General features: G+C 36.0%; 1 long non-coding RNA gene across 3 annotated transcripts; it reads right to left on the reverse strand.

Annotated features, from left to right (window-relative positions):
• Positions 1-2,521: 2,521 nt before the first annotated feature.
• Positions 2,522-23,372, reverse strand: LOC129532276 (uncharacterized). 3 transcript variants are annotated; one of them, XR_010132985.1, is made up of 5 exons: positions 23,104-23,348; positions 11,745-11,904; positions 10,200-10,341; positions 8,449-8,812; positions 2,522-6,669 (listed from the first exon to the last, which is right to left on the reverse strand). It is a non-coding gene; the product is annotated as an uncharacterized lncRNA (long non-coding RNA). The 3 variants fall into 3 exon arrangements; XR_010132986.1 differs by lacking the exon at positions 10,200-10,341 and having other exon boundaries at positions 23,104-23,372; XR_008677946.2 differs by lacking the exon at positions 8,449-8,812.

Raw genomic sequence — 23,372 nt, forward strand, 5'->3', positions numbered from 1 at the left:
TCTAATTGTTTTAATCTCTGTCTGTCTCTTTCATATCAAATCACTGTTATTATCTCAAACCTTCCCTCCATTTCAAAAACTCTGTTTTTAACATGTTTAACTTATTCATTAGTTCTGTGTTAAGCACCCCCAGTTTGGTGCCTTAGCCCTGAAATCTCCCATTTTATTTCTTTCTATTGCTTCATTATTTTATTTTTTATTTCAATTTTACTGAATGTATGTTCTTCTTAATTCTTCTGTGTTCAGATCTCTCATGTATGTATAGTGAATTGAATAGTGTTACCCCAAAATTTATGTCTGGAAACTCAGAATATGACCTTATTTAGAAATAGTCTTTCCAGATATATTTAAGCTAATAATTGAGATAAGATTATGCTGGATTAGGATGGACCCCATGTCCCAAGAGAGTACCCTTATAAGAAATGGAAAAGGTCAAACAGAAATACCCAGAGAACAAAGCCATGTAAAGATCAATGTACAGACTGGAGTGATACATCCACGAGCCAAAGAATGCCAAGGATTGCCAGAAACCACCAGAGGCTAGGAGAGAGGTACAGAAGAGAGGAAGTAGCTTTGGAATTGGGAAATGAGTAGAGGCTGGAAGAATTTTTAAGCCACTTTATAGAAAAAAAAGTTTAGATTGCCTTGAAGAGATGCTTGGTGGAAATATGAATGTTAAAGGCAATTCTGCTGAGGGCTCAGATAGAATTAAGGAACATGGTAGAGAGATCTTCTATCATCTTAGTATATCTATCTATCTATATATATATAGAGAGAGAGAGAGAGAACAGAATGTTGGTAGAAATATAAGTAAAAGGATGTTTCTGGTGTGATCTCAGAAGGAAATGAGAGGTATGTCATCAAAAAATGGAAGAAAGAAAATTCTCATTATAAGGTGACAGAAATTGTTTTTACCTTATTTTGTTATTTTCTTTTAACTTTTGTTTAAGGTTCAGGGGTACACTTGCAAGTTTGTTACATACATACACTCATGTCACAAGGGTTTGGTGTACAGATTATTTCATCACCCAGGTACTAAGCACAGTACCCAAAAGGTATTTTTTCTGATCTCGTTCCTCCTCCGAACCTCCACTTTCAAGTGGACCCCAGTATCTAGCATTCTCCTCTTTGTGTCCATGTATTCTGGTTCTTTAGCTCCCGGTTGTAAGTGAGAACATGTCGTATTTGGTTTTCTGTTCCTGCATTAGTTTGCTTAGGATAATGGCCTCTAGCTCTATTCATGTTGCTGCAAAGGACACGATTTCATTCTTTTTTATGGCTGCATAGTATTCCATGTTGTATATATACCACATTTTCTTTATTGAGTCTACCATTAATGGGCATTTAGGTTGATTCTGTGTCTTTGCTATTATAAATAGTGTTGTGATGAACATATGCATGCATGTGTCTTTATGATAGAATAATCTATATTCCTTTGGTTATATACCCAATAATGGGATTGCTGGATTGAATGGTAATTCTGTTTAGTTCTTTAAGGAATTGCCACATTGCTTTCCATGATGACTGAATTGATTAACACTCCCACCAGCAGTGTGTAAGTATTCCCTTTTCCCTGCAACCTTGCCAGTATGTTATTTTTTGACTTTTTAATAATAACCATTCTGACTCATGAGATGGTATGTCATCATGGTTTTGATTTACATTTCTCTAATGATTAGTGATGTTGGGCATTTTTTCATATGCTTCTTGGCTGCATGTATGTTTTCTTTTGAAAAAATGTTTGTTGATGTCTTTGCCCACTTTTTAATGGGGTTGTTTGGTTTTTGCTTGTAAATTTGTTTAAGTTCCTTATAGACTCTAGATGTTAGAACACTGTCAGATGTATAGTTTGTAAATATTTTACCCTATTCTCTAGTTGTCTGTTTACTCTGTTAATAGTTTATTTTACTGTGCAGAAGCTCTTTAGCTTAATTCAATCCCACTTGTCAACATTTGCTTGTGTTGCAACTGCTTTTGGGGTCTTCATCATGAAATTTTTGCTGGTTCCTATGAGGTGACAGAAATCTTGAGTGAATTGTGTTCTATAGTTGGGCAGAAAGCAAAACACATAAGTGATTAACTTGGATGTTTGAGCTGAGGATATTTCTAAGCAAAGTGTGGGAGGTTCAGCCTTATTTCTCCTTGCTGCTTGTAGAAAAATGTGGCAGAAAAGACATAAATTGAGGAAGAAACTGTTAAGCAAAAGAAACCACAGTTTGATGATTTGGAAAATTCTCAGCCTATCAGATAGTATGCTCTAGAAGTAAGAACAAACATCCTGAACAATATTTTGCTGAAAAGATTACATGTGTAACTCAATAATCAGATCAACCTTCTCAGCAGAAGCCAAAAATTTAGATGACGTTATTCAAGAAAATGTCTGTAGAGGACTCTTGTCCAATAGCATGGACTGCTGTGAATTCCATGGGAAACCAACAAGGCTTTTCAGAATGCTACACTAGCAGAAACACTATGTGATAGTTTATTTTCACACTGCTGTAAAGACATACCTGAAACTGGGTAATTTATAAAGAAAAAAGGTTTAATTGACTCACAATTCTGCATGGCAAAGGAGGCCTCAAGAAACTTACAATCATAGTGGAAAGCAAAACAGGCACATCTTACAGGTGAGAGGCAGGTGAGAGAAGTGAGTGCCAAGCAAAGGGGACGCTCCTTATAAAACCATCAGATCTCATTAGAACTGACTCACTATCATGAGAACAGCATGAGGGTAACCGCCCCCATGATTTAATTACCTCCCATAGGGTCCCTCCCATGACACATGGGTATTATGGGAACTACAATTCAAGATGAGATTTGGGTGGGGATACAAAGCCTAACCATATCATTCCGTACCTGACCAAATCTCATGTCCTCACATTTCAAAACACAATCATGCCTTCCCAACAGCCCCCCAAAGTCTTAACTCATTCCAGCATTAACTCAAAAGTCCTAGTCCAAAGTCTTATCTGAGACAAGGCAAGTCCCTTCCGCCTATGAGCCAGTAAAATTAAGAGCAAATTAGTTACTTCCTAGATACAATGATGGTTCAGGCATTGGATAAATACACCTGTTCCAAATAAGATAAATTGGCCAAAACAAAGGGGTTATACGCCCCATACAAATCTGAAATCAATAGGGCCGTTATTAAACCTTAATGTTCCAAAATAATCTCCTTTGACTCCACATCTCATATCCAGGTCACGCTGATGTCAAGAGGTGGGCTTCCACAGCCCTGGTCAGTTTCACCTGTGGCTTTCCAGGGTACAGTCCTGCATCCTGGCTGTTTTCACAAGCTGGCATTGAGTGCCTGTGGCTTTTCCAGATGCAGAATGTAAGCTGTCAGTGGATCTCCCATTCTGGGATCTGGAAGACGGTGGCCCTCTTCTCACAGCTCTACTGAGCAGTGTCTCTATGAGGACTTACTGTGGGAGCTCCAACCCCACATTTCCCTTCTGCACTGCCCTAGAAGAGGTTCTCCATGTGCACACCTCTGCCTGGATATCCTGGCATTTCTGTCCATCCTCTGAAATCTAGGCAGAGGTTCTCAAAGCTCAATCCTTGTCTTTTGTGCACCTGCAGGACAAACACCAGGTGGAAGCTGCCAAGGCTTGGGGCTTACACCCTTTGAAGCAATGACCTGAGCTGTATCTTGGCCCCTTTTAGCCACAGCTGGAGCTGAAGTAGCTGGGATGTGGGGCACCATGTATTGAGGCTGCACAGGGCAGGGAGGCCCTGGGTCCAGCCCACAAAACCATTTTTTCCTCCTAGGCCTCTGGGCCTGTGATGGAAGGGGCTGTCATGAAGGCCTTTGGCATGTCATGGAGACATTTTCCCCATTGTCTTGGTGATTAACATTCAGCTCCTCATTACTTATGCAACTTACTGCAGCAGGCTTAAATTTCTCCCCCAGAAAATGGGTTTTCCTTTTCTATTGTATCATCAGGCTGCAAATTTTCCAAACTTTTATGCTCTGCCTTCTGTTGAATGCTTTGGTGCTTAGAAATTTCTTCTGCCAGATACTCTAAATCATCTCTCTCAAGTTCAAAGTTCCACAGATCTCTAGGGCAGGAGCAGAATGCCACTAGTCTCTTTGCACAGCAAGAGCGATCTTTACTCCAGTTCCCAACAAGTTCCTCATTGCCATTTGAGACCACCTTGGCCTAGATTTTGCTGTTGATATTACTATCAGCATTTTGGTCAAAGCCATTCAACAAGTCACTGGGAAGTTCCAAACTTTCCCACATTTTCCTGTCTTCTTCCAAGCCCACCAAACGGTTCCAGTCTCTGCCCATTACGCAGTTCCAAAGTCACTTCTGAATTTTTGGGTATCTTCACAGCAGCATCCATTCTCTGTGGTACCAATTTACTGTTTTAGTCTGTTTTCATGCTGCTTTAAAGACATACTCAAGATCGGGTAATTTGTAAAGAAAAGAGGTTTAATTGACACAGTTCCCCATGTCTAGGGAGGCCTCAGGAAACTTACCATCATGGCAGAAGATGAAACAGGCACGTCTTCCATGGTGGCAGGTGAGATAAGTGAGTACAGAGTGAAGGAGAAGCCCCTTATAAAACCATCAGATCTCTTGAGTACTTATTCACTATGAGGAGAACAGCATGAAGATAACTGTCCCAGTTATTCAATTACCTCCCGTAGAATCCCTCCCATGACTTGTGGGGATTATGGGAATTACAATTCAAGATGAGCTTTGGGTGGGGGTGCAGCCAAACCTTATCACACTACCAGCCTGGACTGAAAGGGGCAGAGATAAGACAAAATGAAGGAAGGCCACCAGATTTCTGGGATTCTAGCAAGAAATGGGCTGATAGAGCTATTCAGTCACAAATATTTGTTCATCTTTAAGAGAAAGGAAGAATTACTCTGAGGGCAGAACCACAGATACAAATATAAAGGCCAGAGACAGCAGGATGACTACCATGGGCCCAGAAAACAGAGGATCAAGCCTCAGAGGAGTATTTTCAGACCTTGAGCTGAATGCAGTTTATCCTGCCAATTTTTGCACTTGCTTCAAACCAGTAACCCTTTTATAACTTCCAATTTCTCCCTATGGAAATGAAAATGTTTATCCTATGCCTGTCCCAGTGGTCCACAGATGGAGAGGATTGCTAAGAATTGCCAGCAATCACCAGAAGCTGTTCTCCAGAACTGTGAGAGAATAAATTTATGTTGTTGTGTTACCCAGTTTGTGGTAATTTGTTTCAGCAGCCCTAGTACACTAGTACAGTGTAGAATTAACTTTTATTTCTTTCGTATTATTTTCCTATATGATGGATTTCAACTATTGGATTTTTTAGGACTATGTTTCCTTCTTTAATCATTTTTATTTTAGTGTTTTTTATGTAGGCTTTATGCCATTCCTTTTTCCTTTAATTATTTTTCATTTGTTCTATTAAGACCTTCTGTTTGCTCCTAGACAATTTTGGAACACTCTTCCTCTCATGTTAGTGAGAGGAATTTTTTATTCTTCACAGCTTCAATATGAGTATTTTTGTATTTCTGATTTAGCATGAAGAGGAAGAGTGAAGTCAGGCTATGGACAATCATGGATAGATTACCTTGCCTGTGCACTCTCCCATATAATTTTGTTAAAAACTCACTGTATAAGAAAAATGGCTAGACTGGGTGCGGTGGCCCACACCTGCAATCCCAGCACTTTGGGAGGCCAAGGCCTGAGGATCACCGAGGTCAGGAGTTCGAGGTCAGGAGGTCATGGCGAAATCCTGTATCTACAAAAAATACGAAAATTAGCTGGGCATAGTAGCTCACCCCTGTAGTCCTAGCTACTCAGAAGGCTGAGGCTGGAAAATTGCTTGAACCCAGGAGGCGGAGGTTGCAGTGAGCCAAGATCACACCATTGCACTCTAGCCTGGGCAACAAGAGTGAAACTCTGTCTCAAAAACCAAAACAAGCAAACAAAACAAAAAAAAAGGCTAAAGACTTCAGTGAGTACCTCACAAGAGCATATCCAAATGGCCGATTAACATATGACTAAAAAACACTGAGTTTCCAAGGATCTAGAACAATCCTAAATGTCATTGATTGCTGGCATAAATTAGTTAACCACCTTGAAAAATTGTTTGGAGAATCTATCTGTATGTATGGTAATAAATCGTGTGTTTGCTCTATGAACCAGCAATTAAACTTCTAGATGAATACTCAACAGAGGGGTATTTATGTGTTCACAAAAAGACATGTAAAATATGTTCATAGCATTTCCAAACTGAAAGTTGATCAAAGAACTCAACTGTAAAATGGAAAAAAAACGATGATATGTTCACACAATGGAATACATACAGTAGTAAGAGTGGACAAACTAAAACTACACACAACAATATGCTAAATCTCACAAACATAATATTGAGCAAAAAAGAGATTTAAAAAATCTATTGTATTGACCAGGCATGGTGGCTCATGCCTCTAATCCCAGCACTTTGGGAGGCCAAGGCAGACAGATCACTTGAGGTTAGGAGTTCAAGACCAGCGTGGTCAACATGGTGAAACCCCGTCTCTGCAATAATATAAAAATTAGCCAGGCATAGTGGCATGTGCCTGTAATCTCAGCTACTCAGGAGGTTGAGGCAGGAGAATGGCTTGAACCAGGGAGGTGGAGATTGCAGTGAGTCTAGATCATGTCGTTGCACTCCAGCCTGGAGAACAGAGCAAGACATACATAAAAAAAAACTTTTATATAATTCCACCATTTACATAAATTTCAAAAACAGGCAGAACTAATCTGTGAAATTAAAAGTTAGGATAATGGTTATTCTCAGGAGAGATGGATAATGACTAGAAAGGAGCCCAAAGAGGTCCCTGAGGCACTAGCCGTGTTCTGTTACCTGATGTGATTGCCAGTTATGCAGGTGTTTAAACTTTGTGAATATTAATTGAGATGTATACTTATGACATTCATTTTTCTAATTGTATGCTATGACTCAACATTATAGGGTTGAATTATAGGGTTTTTGTATTATTTTAAGTTCAGTGCCTTTAATTTACTCCTTCAGGTTAGGCCATTGTTTGTTTGTTGTTTTTGCTTTAACTGCTCTTAGGATGTAGCTCATCAATTCACTTACCATCACTCACCAACTGCCACTATCCACTCCATCCCACCCAATTTTTCTTCTCTGTTTTTAACTACAAATTGTTGGTTCATAGAAAGGGAAATTGAATTCTACCTACAGCACTCCAAATGCCTCTTCCCTCAGATAATGTTGTTTTATTTCCTCTTCTAGCATCCTTTTTTTAAATTTTATTTTATTTTATTATACTTTAAGTTTTAGGGTACATATGCACAATGTGCAAGTTAGTTACATATGTATACATGTGCCATGCTGGTGTGCTGCACCCATTAACTCGTCATTTAGCATTAGGTATATCTCCTAAAGCTATCCCTCCCCCCTCCCCCCACCCCACAACAGTCCCCAGAGTGTGATGTTCCCCTTCCTATGTCCATGTGTTCTCATTGTTCAGTTCCCACCTGAGTGAGAACATGCAGTGTTTGGTTTTTTGTTCTTGCGATAGTTTACAGAGAATGATGATTTCCAATTTCATCCATGTCCCTACACAGGACATGAACTCATCATTTTTTATGGCTGCATCGTATTCCATGGTGTATATGTGCTACATTTTCTTAATCCAGTCTATCACTGTTGGACATTTGGGTTGGTTCCAAGTCTTTGCTATTGTGAATAGTGCCGCAATAAACATACGTGTGCATGTGTCTTTATAGCAGCATGATTTATAGTCCTTTGGGTATATACCCAGTAATGGGATGGCTGGGTCAAATGGTATTTCTAGTTCTAGATCCATGAGGAATCATCATACTGTCTTCCACAATGGTTGAACTAGTTTACAGTCCCACCAACAGTGTAAAAGTCTGATCTTTGACAAACCTGAGAAAAACAAGCAATGGGGAAAGGATTCCCTATTTAATAAATGGTGCTGGGAAAACTGGCTAGCCATATGTAGAAAGCTGAAACTGGATCCCTTCCTTACACCTTGTACAAAAATTAATTCAAGATGGATTAAAGACTTAAACGTTAGACCTAAAACCATAAAAACCCTAGAAGAAAACCTAGGCATTACCATTCAGGACATAGGCATGGGCAAGGACTTCATGTCTAAAACACCAAAAGCAATGGCAACAAAAGCCAAAATTGACAAGTGGACTCTAATTAAACTAAAGAGCTTCTGCACAGCAAAAGAAACTACCTACCATCAGAGTGAACAGGCAACCTACAAATGGGAGAAAATTTTCACAACCTACTCATCTGGCAAAGGGCTAATATCCAGAATCTACAATGAACTCAAACAAATTTACAAGAAAAAAACAAACAACCCCATCAAAAAGTGGGCGAAGGACATGAACAGACACTTCTCAAAAGAAGACATTTATGCAGCCAAAATACACATGAAAAAATACTCACCATCACTGGCCATCAGAGAAATGCAAATCAAAACCACAATGAGATACCATCTCACACCAGTTAGAATGGCAATCATTAAAAAGTCAGGAAACAACAGGTGCTAGAGAGGATGTGGAGAAATAGCATCCTTTATACTAGATCTCTAAACAGTTTTAAAGATCAATTGGTTTAGATGATTGTCATCATTTTTCAGACTTCTTTACTCAGCTTGCCCCGCTGTAGTGAGCTCTGGTAGACTTGCCAGCCTCTGGTGCATTGGTAGGGAGTGAGTTACATTTTATACTCTCAGAGTGTTTGGTGTGTTTTCCCCAAGCTGACCAGACACTTCTGGCATTCATTTTTTTTTTCTTCCAAATTGTGGTGACTTTGAGAGGGCAGGGAAGAGAGAAATAAAGGGAATGGAGATCAGTGACATTTTTTAGGATCTAATTCATCTCCTCTCCCCATACTGCTTACAGGATGAATGGAGGAGGAAATCTTCACTATGCCTGTCATATTTTGCCTCTCTTTCCCTGTCTTGCTTATATATCTATATATTTGATTCTTGCTGCCATACTAAATTATTCTTTTGTACATCTTATAGTTGTTGTTTTAAACTTATTATTTATTTATTTTGGAAGAGAAAGGTCTATCATACAACTTTTTTCCACTATCTTTCCCCAGAAAGCACAGGACAAGCTTCTCTAAGAGCTACTATATATTCTAAGGTACACCAGTAGAGAGTCTATACAAAAACAAACAAACAAACAAAAACAAGACAAAAATAAACCTTGTATAAACCCCTGTAAATAATGATAAAAATAATAAATTCATACAGCAAGTCAAACATTTTAATGAAGACTTACACAATATTTGACCCAAGGTGTTAAATAGTAGAATTCGATCAGTTCAGGTCCAGAAGTAGGATGAACATCTCCCTCTCCTCAAAAGACAATTAAGCACTGCGTATTTTCTCCTTGAAGGCAATGACAGTGTCCTATTTACTCTTCACTCCCCTACCCCTACCACTAAGACTCTGGACAAAGTCCAGTTCTAAATAAATATTTGTAATTGAATAAATTAATGGATGAATGAGAATGTAATCTTAACAAATAAAATATAAACATAGCACGTTAATGTTAGAAAAAAGAGAAAAACAGAAAATGTCTCTTTACCATTCCCTTATACTTTTTAAAGCAATTTGCTAGCATTGTGCCATTGAACAAATAAGCATTTAACTTAATAATTTAGAAAAAGAAAAGCCTAAGGAAAAAATATTAAAAAGGCAACATTGGAATTGAATGTATAATAAATAAGTAAATAAGTTGAGAAAACCATAAACTGACTCTCAAATGAACAAAGAAATAGATTTTAAGCCTCACCAGGAAAGGATTGAAAACTAAAGCTCCACATTGATATATTTGAAAAATCCTAATATTTTGCCAGTAGTAAATGTAATTTCCTAGTAAAACACCCATTTCCAAAACTGCTTCATGAAGAAGAAGAATCTGTGAACTTGTCAAAGTATTCTCTCACACAAGGCACAGGTTCCAAATGATTTCATAACTGAGTTATTTTAAATTCTCAAGGAATAAAAAATTCTTCTTCCTCTTAACTATTTCCAGATTATGGAAAAAGAAGGATTGGCCAGGTGTGGTGGCTCATGCCTGTAATCCCAGCAATGTGGGAGGCCAAGGTGAGAGAGGTCAGGAGTTTGAGACCAGCCTGGCCAACATGGCAAAACCCTGTCTTTACTAAATACAAAAAATTACCCAGGTATGCTGGTGTACGCCTGTAATCCCAGCTATTCAAGAGGCTGAGGCTGGAGAATCGCTTGAACCAGGCGGGCAGAGGTTGCAGTCAGTGAGCCGAGATCACACCACTGCACTCCAGCTTGGGCTACAGAGCAAAATTCTGTCTCAAAAAAAAAAAAAAAAAAAAAAAGGAAGGATCACTTTTAAGTGCACTTTATAAGGTTAGCATATTGATATCAAAACCTGCCCAGAATGACATCAAAAAAGCTGATATTTATAAAGAGCTTTCTGTATACCAAGAACATTGTAAGTGTTCTAGAAATTTCAATCTATTTATTCCACAAAATACTTACAAGACTGAGCATTTCTCTCATCTTATAGATGAGAAAACTTAGGGAAGTTAAATAACTTCTCCAGGATTCCACAATTAGTAAATGGTGGGACAGAGATGGAAACTAGGTAACTTGCATGGAGGAGACAAGCTATTAACCACTATATTGTATGTTTCCCATAGAAAATAGAAACTATCGGCCTATTTCGTTTATGAATGATGATGCCACCATCTGAGATAATTTACTAGAAAGTTTATTTCAAAAGTATATTAAATGAAAAAAATAAAACACATCTACATCATGATGAAAGTAGGGTTTACTCAAGAAAATTAAAAATAGATTAATAGTATAAGAACTATATAATTCTTAAATTGCCATTTGAATTTTATATAGTCTAATCAATCAGAAAAGCTATACATACACATATGTGTAACAGAAATTATCATTACTCATAACATAATAAACACACAAAATGAAAAAAATTAAACAATATGAGAATTTGGTACAAGGGTTGCTGAGTAGATTTTGTTGGGCAGGCAACTAAACCCAGAGTCTCCAAGTAGGAGTTGTTAATCAGTTGATTACTCTTTTGAACAATAACAATAAGGGTAGAGGGTGACCACAAATACTTTACTTGCCACTTAAAATTACTTTGGCCTACTAAGTCATAGATTACTGACTTTAGGAATAGATCTTCATACCTGCCCTTTGGGAGACTGGGAACAAGAATAACATGCTGAGAGGTTGCAGCAAAATTATGATTTCACAGCTGTGAGACAGCCACTTTGATCTGCAAATGTCCTCTCTTTGGGCTTGCTGAAAGCTGAAACCCCATTATTAAAGATCCTTCTTGCTGGCTGGAAGTTTTCATACTGTGTTAAATGAAATACTTATGGTTAAGATGGTTTACTAACTTTCAAAAGGCATTTCTACCTTAGGACAGGTAATTAAGGGTAAATATATTGGTTTTTCTGGTCCTTAGTTTACTCATTTGTAAAATGAAGCAGTTTGAACAAGATAATTTAAATTTTCTTCCATCTCTAACACTTCATGATCCCAGAGTCCTCACAGTCTTCCCTGTAAGTAGGTGCTTACTGTTGTGATGGAGCAGAAATTCTGAGACCCTGATGATACCAAGAAGGAGCAAAATGGTGAGAGTGTGGAGATGTAAGGACAAGATTCAGGGAGGGTGTCTCACTTTAGGCTGCAATAACAGAATACCATTTCTCACCTCAAAGAATTGCCACAATAAATATTTTGTGGCTTAACAAACGTGTTTCTCACAGTTCTGGAGGGTGGAAGTCTGTAATCATAGTGCCAGCATGGTCAGGTTCTTAGTGAGGGCCCTTTTTTCCTGTTTATGTTTTCACCTGGATTTCCTTGGTGAGTACCTGCAGAGAGGCAGAGAGAGAGAGAGAGAGAGCACTTTTGCTCTATTCTTTTTCTCTTCTTATAAGGACACAATCCCATCATGGAGGTTCCACCCTCATAACCTCATTTAATTACCTTCATAAGACCCCACCTCCTAACAATATCCCTTTGGAGTTTTGGTTTCACTGTACTAATTTTGGGTGGATGCAAACATCAGTTAGAGGGCTAAAGACAAATTCTAAATCTTTCAGAACTTTGAAGTGTATACATTATCAAATGATCATTTGCATGTAACACTTTTAAAAATTGTATCAAGTTAAAACCGGCTGTATAAATTAAAAGTATCGCCGGGCGGGCAAGGTGGCTCACGCCTGTAATCCCCGCACTTTGGGAGGCCGAGGTGGGCAAATCACGAGGTCAGGAGATCGAGACCATCCTGGCTAACACGGTGAAATCCCGTCTCTACTAAAAATACAAAAAATTAGCTGGGCGTGGTGGCAGATGCCTGTAGTCCCAGCTACTCGGGAGGCTGAGGCAGGAGAATGGCGTGAACCAGGGAGGCGGAGCTTGCAGTGAGCCGAGACGGCGCCACTGCACTCCAACCTGGGCGACAGAGCGAGGCTCCGTCTCAAAAAAAAAAAAAAAAAAAAAAAAAAAAAAAAGGTATCAAGCATTATTCATTCAGCTTTATTCTGGGACAGGAAGTGACAGAGGGGAAAGCTAAAACTTTTAACAACCACATTACAAACCTGTATTTGTTACTGATGTATAGAAATAAAATTAATTTTTTAGTGACTTTGTGTATCTCAACCTTACTAGATTTACTTATTAATTCTAACAATTTATCTGTAGGTTTTTTTTTTTTTTTTTTGAGACAGAGTCTTGCTCTGTTGCCCAGGCTGGAGTGCAGTGGCACAATCTTGGCTCACTGCAAACTCTGCCTCATGGATTCAGGCCATTCTTGTGCCTCAGCCTCCTGAGTAGCTGGGATTACAGGCACCCGCCACACTCCCGGTTAATTCTTGTATTTTCAATAGACACAGGGTTTTGCCATGTTGGCCAGGCTGGTTTCAAACTCCTGGCCTCAAGTGATCTGTCCGCCTCAGCCTCCCAAAGTGCTGGGATTACAGGCGTGAGCCACTGTGCCAGGCCAGTCGTCTACTCTGTATGTTCTTTTACATTTTCTAGGTACATATCATATTATTTGCAAATAACAGCAGTTTTATTTTCTTCTTTCCAAACCCTTTGACATTTTTATTTCTATGTATTGTGCTTATCACCCTAGCTAGGATTTCTTATTCAAAGTTGAATAGGAAGGGTGCTAAATAGTGTACTTGCCTCATCCTTGCCATTGTAATTCTATTGTTTTATATATTTAATATTAATTTACATGTATCTATCTATTTACCTTTGCATTGTTCTTTCTGAAATTTCACCTGCATTCTTTTCTATCTGCAAGAATACCCTTTAATATTTCTCTTGGTTCGGGTCTGTTGCTAACAAATGCTATTTAGTTTGTCTTTATCCTTCAAAAACATGTTTTTTCAAAACTTTGAAGGTTATCTTTTTATTGTCTTTGGATATTCATTGTTCCTGTTGGAAATTCAGCTACCAGCCTTATTTTTAGTTCTATGAGTTCAAGATTGTTCTTCCTTCATTACCAGCAAGAGGCAAATGTAATGCTCTGTGAAGAAATATAATATCAAACTAAACTTAGAATTATTTCACAATATTTTACATACAATCTCCAACATTCAATCAAAAATAACAAGGCACATGAGAATAAAAAAGGACAGAAACAAAACTTTGGGGAAACAATAGGCAATAGAACCAGGCAAGTATCCAGAAGTAATGATATTATTAGAAATATATTTTAAAATAATTATGTTTATTATGTTCTGAGACATAAAAGACAAGCTTGAAAATATTGACACACAAATGGAAACTTTAAAAAGGAAAGAATTGGCTGGGCGCAGTGGCTCACACCTGTTATCCGAGGCCCACGGATCACAAGGTCAGGAGTTTGAGACCACCCTAGCCAACATGGTGAAACCCTGTCTCTACTAAAAATACAAAAATTAGCTGGGCATGGTGGCACATGCCTGTAATCCCAGCTACTCGGAAGGCTGAGGCAGGAGAATCACTGAACCCGGGAGGTGGAGGTTGCGGTGAGCTGAGATAGTGCCACCGCACTCCAGCCTGGGACAGACTGAGACTCCATCTCAAAAAAAAAAAAAAGAAAAAAGAAAGGAAAGAACTAAGTCAAAACTAAATATGTAATTAATGACCTTATTAATTATATAAATATGTTATATATTTATGTTATATAATTATGTGATATATTTATGTTATATAATTATATATAATATATTATATACTTTGTAATATATATTTATATTATATAATATACATATAATGTATATTATTTATATATTATAATATATACATATATAAAGATACAAATCATTATATTATATATAGATATACATATAATATACAATTATATATAATATAATGATAGATTATACTATATAATTATATAATATATATTATATTTATATATATTTATATATATTTTATATATATTTTATATTTTATATTATATTTATAATAAAAATATATATTTTTATATTTATATATTATATATATTATATATTATCTAATATATTATATATTAACATTATATAATTATATAATATATATAATATATAAATATAAAAATATATATTTTTATTATATATATTTATATATATTTTATATATAAACGTATAATATATATTAGATAATATATTATATCATATATATTATATATTATCTAATATAATATATAATATATTAGATAATATATAATACATAAAATAAAAATATATATTTTTATTATAAATATAATATAAAATATAAAATATACATAAAATATATATAAATATATATAATATAATATATATTATATAATTATATAGTATAATCTATCATTATATTATATATAATTATATATTATATGTATATCTATATATAATATAATGATTTGTATCTTTATATAATATGTATATATTATAATATATAAATAATATACATTATATGTATATTATTATATAATATATAAATATATATTACAAAGTATATAATATATTATATATAATTATATAACATAAATATATAACATAATTATATAACATAGTTATATAACATAATATATAACAGATTTATATAATTAATAAGGTAATTAATTACATATTTAGTTTTGACTATATTATATTTATATATATTTATATATATTTATATATATTATATATTTTATATATATATATTTTATATATATTATATATTTTATATATATATTTTATATATATAATATATATATTTTATATATCTAATATATATATTTTATATATATAATATATATATTTTATATATATAATATATATATAATATATATATTATATATATAATATATATATTATATATATAATATATATATTTTATATATATTTTATATATATAATATATATATTTTATATATAATATATATATTTTATATATATAATATATATATTTTATATATATTTTATATATATTTTATATTATATTTATGATAAAAAATATATTTTTATATTTACATATATTATATATTATATATATATATTATATATATATTATATTATATTATATATTATATTATATAATATGTAATATATTATATAATATGTAATATATTATATAATCTATCATTATATTATATATAATATGTAATATATTATATATTATAATATATTATATATAATTATATATAATATATTATATATAATTATATATTATATATTATATATAATTATATATAATATATTATATGTATTATATTTTGTTATATTATATTATATATACCGTTGCTTTCTTCCCCCAAATGAGCCTTTTCCTCCTCTGCACCTTTTCCCAAAAAGATGCCTGCGTATAGGGGAAGAAAGGGTTTATATGGTCTCTTGGTAATGGGAAAAAGCAAGCTGTTATGAACTGAACTGTTTTGCCCCCAAATTCATATGTTGAAGCCCTAACTCTCAATGTGACTGTATTTGGGAGATGTGGCCATTATAGAGGTAATCAAGGTTAAATGAGGTGGTATGGGTGGTAGTTTAATCTGGTAGGACTAATGTCCTCATAAGAAGTGAAAGAGAAGGCCCAGCATGGTGGCTCATGCCTGTAATCTCAGCACTTTGGGAGGCCGAGGTGAGTGGATCATCTGAGGTCAGGAGTTCGAGACCAGCCTGGCCAACATGGCAAAACTCTGTCTCTACTAAAAATGCAAAAATTAGCCGGGCATGGGGCAGGCACCTGTAATCCCAGCTACTCGGGAGGTTGAGAGAGGAGAATCGCTTGAACCTGGGAGGTAGAGGTTGCAGTGAGCCGAGATCCTGCCACTGCACTTCAGCCTGGGCAACAGAGTGAGACTCTGTCTCAAAAAAAAATTATACATATATAATATAACAAATATATGTATATATGTAAGCACTGTTCTAACCCTCTGATTTGCAAAATATTCAATAATGACGGCACAAGAGAAGACGGCCATGCAGCCACAAAGTCAGAGATTGGGTGATTCATTAAGTGAGGCTAAGGAAAAAAGGTTTGTTTCATTTCTCTTGTTGATTCTGAGGCATATACGAAATGTGTGAAATAATGAGGACTATCACACACTGTTTGTGTATATGTTATTTATTAAACTGCACATATAGCATTGTATTTAGGTAACTCAATTATGTTGATGAGACTCTTCTGAATACTCTTTCACTCCTGCATGCCTTTGAACATACTGTTACCTTCACTTGGAAAATCTTTCCCCTCAATCTACTTAATGAGCTCCTAGATATGTTCTTAATTTTCCACGGATGCTGCAACAAAGTGCAACTGGTGCTTAGAACAAGAAAAATATATTGCCTCACCAGTCCGGAGACTAGAAGTCTGAAATCAAGGTGCTGGCAGAGCTGTGCTCTAAGATTTTCTAGGGGAGAATCCTTCCTTGACTCTTCTAGCTTGTGGTGTTTGTCATCAACCTTTGGTGTCCTTTGGCTTGTAGGTACATCACTCAATCTTTGCTTCTGTTATCACATGGCCATATTCTCCCCGACTGAATTAGTGTCTCTGTTTCTGTGTGTCTTCTCTTCATCTTAGAAGGACACCAGTCATACTGCATAAGGGTCAACCTACTCCAGTATGACCTTTTCTTAGCTAATTCCATCTGTGACAATCCTGTTTCCAAATTAGATCACATTCTGTGGTTGCAGGAAGGACATGAATTTTGCAAGGACTCTATTCAACCCAGTAAAGTATTCTTTGGCAGTTTCCTCAAAGACAGTCTCATTTCTGAAGTGTGTGTGTGAGTGTGTGTTTCTTTTAACTAACCACTTTGGACGTTCTTTCATCAAGGCACATATAGCTGTAGCTACTGTTTCTCTCTCTTCCTCTCTCCCTTACTAGACTAAGACTTAAGAAAAGGGAACATTCTATTTATCTCTATGTCTTAAGGACCTACCAGAATGGCTAGCATATGTGTGTACTTAGAAAATATTTATGAAATAAAATGAATACATCACCCTTCCCTTAAGTCCTAAAGACCCTACAGATATAAAGACAAATGGAGACACCTCCCCCCAGCACGAGCTACAGAAAAGTGGAACAGGATATAGTCACATTCAGCCTTCAACAAAGAGCAGCTTATAGTTATCTTTAACTTTTCTTGAAATCTATATAAATAAGGTGAAATTTTGTCTCTTTATCTGCTAGTATGTAACAACAAAAAAAGTTGCATGATAGATTCTTAGCAAGCACAAAGGTTAAGTTTTGGATTGCCTAACTTAAAACATGAGTGAGATGACTTATGCTCATGTGGAGCCCTGGGAGGTGCCTTAAATAGACAGGCAGTCAGTCACCCTCCAGAGCAGGCTGAGCTGAGGCAAAGTGAGAGGGTGGTGACTAATTAGGAGAAGCATTTCATACATAATATGACACTGTGGTCATAAAAGACAGTGCTTTCTTTTTTTTTTTTTTTTTTTTTGAGACGGAGTCTCGCTCTGTCGCCCAGGCTGGACTGCAGTGGCGCGATCTCGGCTCACTGCAAGCTCCGCCTCCTGGGTTCACGCCATTCTCCTGCCTCAGCCTCCCGAGTAGCTGGGACTACAGGCGCCCGCCACCACGCCCGGCTAATTTTTAGTATTTTTTAGTAGAGACGGGGTTTCACCGTTTTAGCCAGGATGGTCTCGATCTCCTGACCTCGTGATCCACCCGCCTCGGCCTCCCAAAGTGCTGGGATTACAGGCGTGAGCCACCGCGCCTGGCCCCAGTGCTTTCAAATACGGACTCAAGTTGTAGATATATACAGTGATGTTCCAAATTGTTGTAGTTGCTGTGCAGTGGAGCTACTTCTCACATAGGCAGTTCCATGAACTGCCTTTCAGGGTGAATAGGACAGGGATTTAATTATTTAAGTAATTCAGGAGTGTTTCACTATTCACTTAACAGAGCGAAGGGCTATTAGACCAGGAAGACTTTCTAGATGTCGTCTAGTCCAATTTTCATTTTATATAGAAATGAAGCTAAGGTTTACAGTTTAAATAAATATTCTACAGTCCACAAATTAATTTTTAAAGAGCATTTAATGACAGAAAATTAGCATTTTATAGTACTAGTTTTTTTAAGTATGTAACATTATGACAATGTAATTTAAAAAATGTGTATGAGCTTAGAAAAAGATTGAAAGACTATACAGTAAAAGGCAATAATCACAGATGTGAATATGCATGATTATTGCCCTCTTTGTATTTTTTTGAAGTTTCCTGTTTTCTATAAATAAGTAATATGAGTTGCTCTAGTTGATTCCAGGGCTGGTTTCCTTAAACTTGTTTGCTCACTCTCTCCTTGCCTGCTCATTGCCATCTCCTCAACCCAATAGTGGAGGCACCTCCTTGTAAAACCTAGTTTTCCATGGAGTGAGTATCGTCGTTTGAAAGTAATTGGGCTAAATATTAAATAATTTTTCCCCAAATTGAGTCATTTGTGTATTATGGTAATGACTTTTGTTGAATCTGAATATCAATTGAATATTACTTATGTAATGTGTTTTCTATCAATAAACTCATTTCCTTGAACTAAAATACATGGTGTAATGACATTTTATATTGCTGTCACTGGCTGACTGATTGAAAATCTATGTCACTTACTGAAAAAGTAAATACAATGAAAAAATTCTAGCTTGGTACTCTCATCTGCTGAAAGCCTGAGACTAAGGACTGCTCTCTGTTGAGAAAAGTGATCAGCTATTATTACAGAGATGTTACACAAATATAATTTCCAAGCTGAGACTTTTTTCTTGACATAAGTGAATCTAAAGAGAAGTCAAAATAGAATACCATTCTTACAGTGAGATTTATCCTTATATAATAACTCTGTATACCCCTACAACCATCTCACCTCCTGACATTAGAACGCATAGCATGTTTTAGAACTCACCGATTTAGAGACTATAGAGGAACCATGAGTAATAAGGCAGAATATTTAGGTTGGATTCATATAATGTATTTTCTGGATGTAGATAATGTTAAAGAAAGCTATGCTTTCCTTGTGCTTGCAAAATATTCTCCCAGACACTTTATTTGTAGTTATTATTCCAACAATTATTTGGGAGAAAACACAGGCAATTTGAAAAAAAAAAAAACCTCTCATTCAAAGATAAAATAGATTTTTGTATGTTTTAAAAATTTATATAACAGATTTAGCTTTTGCAATTTATTTTCCTTTTTTTTTTTTTTTTTTTTGAGACTGAGTGTCACTCCATCACCCAGGCTGGAGTGCAGTGGCACCATCTTGGCTCACTGAAAACTCCACCTCCCAGGTTCTAACGATTCTCCTGCCTCAGCCTCCTGAGTATCTGGGATTACAGGTGCGTGCCACCATGCCTGGCTAATTTTTGTATTTTTAGTGGAGACAGGGTTTCACCGTGTTGGTCAGGCTGGTCTTGAACTCCTGACCTCGTGATCTGCCCACCTCGGCCTCCCAAAGTGCTGGGATTACAGGCATGAGCCACTGTGCCCGGCCCTTATTTTCCTTTTAAAATACTTTCAAACACTTCACCAAACAAGATATATGGATAACAAATAGACACATGAAAAGACACTTAACATCATTAGTCATTAAGGAAATGCAAATTAAGACCATGATACACCATCATACACCAATTACAATGGCTAAAACTAAAAAGATTGACTGTACCAAGAGTTAACAAGAATGTGGGGCAAATGGAATGCTTATACAGTACTGGTGTGAAAAATGCTACAACCACTTTGGAAAATAGTTTGGCAGTTTGTTAAATAGTTAAACATTACTGCCACATGATTCGGCTATTGCACTCCTAGATATTTACCTAGGAAAAGTGAAAGCATATGTTCATGTAAAGACTTAAAAATGAATTTTCACAGAAGCTTTATGTGTAATAGCCCCAAGCTATAAATTAAACAAATTTCTATCAACAAGGGAATTGATAAACAAACTAAGGGATATCCATTCAATGGAATACTATTCAATAATAAACAAAAGAATGAACTAATGCTACTATGTGAATGAATATCAGCATAATAATGCTGAATGTAAAAAGGCAAAAAAAAGAGTGTATACTGTGTAATTACATCTATATAAAATTCTAGAAAATGCAAACTAGTATACAAACGGTATAGTAACAGAGAGGCAATCAATGGTTGCCTGAGAATAAGAGATAGGTGGGGAAGGGCATCAGGGAGACATCACCAAGGCACAAGAGGTACTTTTAGAAGGTGACGGATAACTTTATTATCTTGATTGGATGACTCTTTCATGGGCATATACATAATAAATGTCACATTTTATTAAATTATACACTTAAATATGTGCAGTTTATTGTTATGTCAATTACGCATTAATAAAGCTGTTGAAGCCAAAATAATTCCTCCCAAAACTTGAATATTTTAGGCTGGTCTGACATGGCGTCACTGGTGTCATGATATCAGCTACATTTTTTTTGTTTCTATACTTTTAACTACATTTCACATTCTAACAGGCCTAGCATAGCACGTGCTAAAGTAGCACAAGTTTTATTAAATTAGGCTTAGCAGGCATAAAATCTGAAAATACAGAATTTTGCAGACCTAGAGAGTTATTGAAAGTTTTTGAACATCTGAGTGAGTAAAATATTCTGAGTTTCTATTTAATCAACCAGGAAATAATGTGAACAATGAATTGAGATCAAGAAAAGACGAAATAGTGTCTTTCTAAGGATAACGTTCAAAATGTTAGTACAATAATCCAGGGAAAATAAGAGAATAGAATTTCTGCTGCCTAATGTTGGCTTTGGAAATAAAGTGTAGGGAAAAGGATTCAAGAGATCCTGTGGAGTTGATAATGCTGAGATTTGTAAATTCATTGTTTGTTGGGGAGTAATAAAGGACTCATCGAAGGCCACTGGGATGTGTCAAGCCTAGATGAACTGGAACAAGGCTGAGCCTGTAAAGTATATAGGTTTCACGAGAGCATGGGTTTGTGAAGCATTCTACAAATGAAAGGAAAAGTGGGGAATATGTTGGACTAATTGTTGTAGGTTTGGGAGTTGTCTGCCATGAGATCAAAGCTGAAATAATGATATGGATAGAAATGGTCAGGGAAGAAATCCTAGAAAGAGAGAGATGAAAACAGAAGAAATGATGCTTTATTTAGTAGGCAAATGGAGGACAAAGAGGAGGGAGAGACCAGTACAATGTTGTAGAAGCTAAGAGAACTGAAAGTTCAAGAAATAGATGTATTAAAGATTAAGAAATGTCATCAGGCTAGAAATAACGGAGAAAATTAAAGATACTTTCAGTGAGAGGGATGAAAGAATTGATCAGCTCTGGGCAACTCAGAGTTAAGAGAGGTTTGTTAAGGCCCAGGATGACTGAGCTCCCAAGTGAATGACTTGGAAGGAAGATGAAAATCCCAGTAATTGAAGAGCACTAACCTGGCCCTTTTTCTTTGAGACACCTTCAAATAATATTATTTATATCATTCCTTGTTATAATGTGAAATTTTGCCTTAGCAATTTATTCATGATATTACAGGAAGAGAAACATTGTACTTTATGGAGAACCCTTCTTACTTTTATTAACACCTACTTAAATAGTGACTGGAGAAATTAATATCACCCTGAATTCCTAGGCAGGAAGAAACTCACTGGGTTTCAAATGAGTAAAAAGCAATACCATTAGATTAATGGACTAGGAATAGGCTCCATTACCTTCAGCTATTTTAATACCCTAGTACTCAACAAGAATGTGACTCCCTTGCCGTTGCCCATGTGATGTTGGTTAACGTCAGCAGAAGGACCTTATTGAGAACTGCCTCCCTACCCAGCTCCAGAAGCAACAGGAAATGGGTATGACCAGAGGGAACAGGAAGAGATTGTTTTCCTTTTGGAATGTAACTGCCGCCTCTACCAATAACCAGTAGATAAGACAGGTGGACGATGCAAACAGACAACAACTCTCCTATAAGAATATAGTTAGTGTGATTGAGACAAAAGCAAGACAATCATATTGTTTAATGTTTTTGGAGCTATTTTTCAATTATATACAATATTGCACTAGTCAAATGGGCCCTCTTAACACTTTTATTTCTTTAATTTTTCTGGCCTAGTTTTAAAATTTACGGTGCATTAATGTGCATTGAATAAGCTTTTGTGAAATAACATCCTAAATCACTATACTTGAAAAGATTTCTTACATTAAAAGCATCTTGTGACAAGGAGCAGTTCGTTTCTTTAGGATTTGACTTTGAGATATTTTAAACATTATAATGAAAGTATATACCAGAAGCCACTATGTACATACATCTGCATAAACAGATCAGGATGAGTTTTTAAAAGTGTTCTTTTTGCTTGGACTTAAAGGATCTAGGTAAATGCAATAATCTGAATTGGTAAGAATGCTTGTGATAAGAATGACCAGCTGATGAAAAGGATTAAAATGATGGGGTTCAAGATAAGCTTTATCTTTGCAAAAGGATTGGTACGGTATAAAGCATAAATAAATAAAGCACGGAACATAAAAGTCTAAAATTTAGATATTTCTATTTCACCTGGCACTTTTCCTGGAAGCATTAAGGATCCAAGAGAAGTTGGGAATTGATTACATTTTGAATATGATTATTTCAAGTTAAGACATATACTTTACCACTCAGGAGTTGCTTAGAAGACGCATTTCTTCACCTTGCTTGTCCTAGTTTTGATTATCTGGAATCAGCACCTCTGCCAAACATCAGAGTCAGAAAGAACCAGAGATTTAAAGGTTAATCATGCCAAAATTGAACAGATGTCCCCCTGAGAAAAATCTGGGGTGTTTGGGTTTATTCCTGTGGCTGTTGCTGTGTAGTATTCAATACCCTGCTCTCGCCCCCAGAGTCAGGGCCACAGCTGTCCACAGGAAATGCATCAGAGAGGTCT

Source organism: Gorilla gorilla, chromosome 2 (genome assembly GCF_029281585.2).
Source record: "Gorilla gorilla gorilla isolate KB3781 chromosome 2, NHGRI_mGorGor1-v2.1_pri, whole genome shotgun sequence".
Taxonomy (NCBI): domain Eukaryota; kingdom Metazoa; phylum Chordata; class Mammalia; order Primates; family Hominidae; genus Gorilla; species Gorilla gorilla.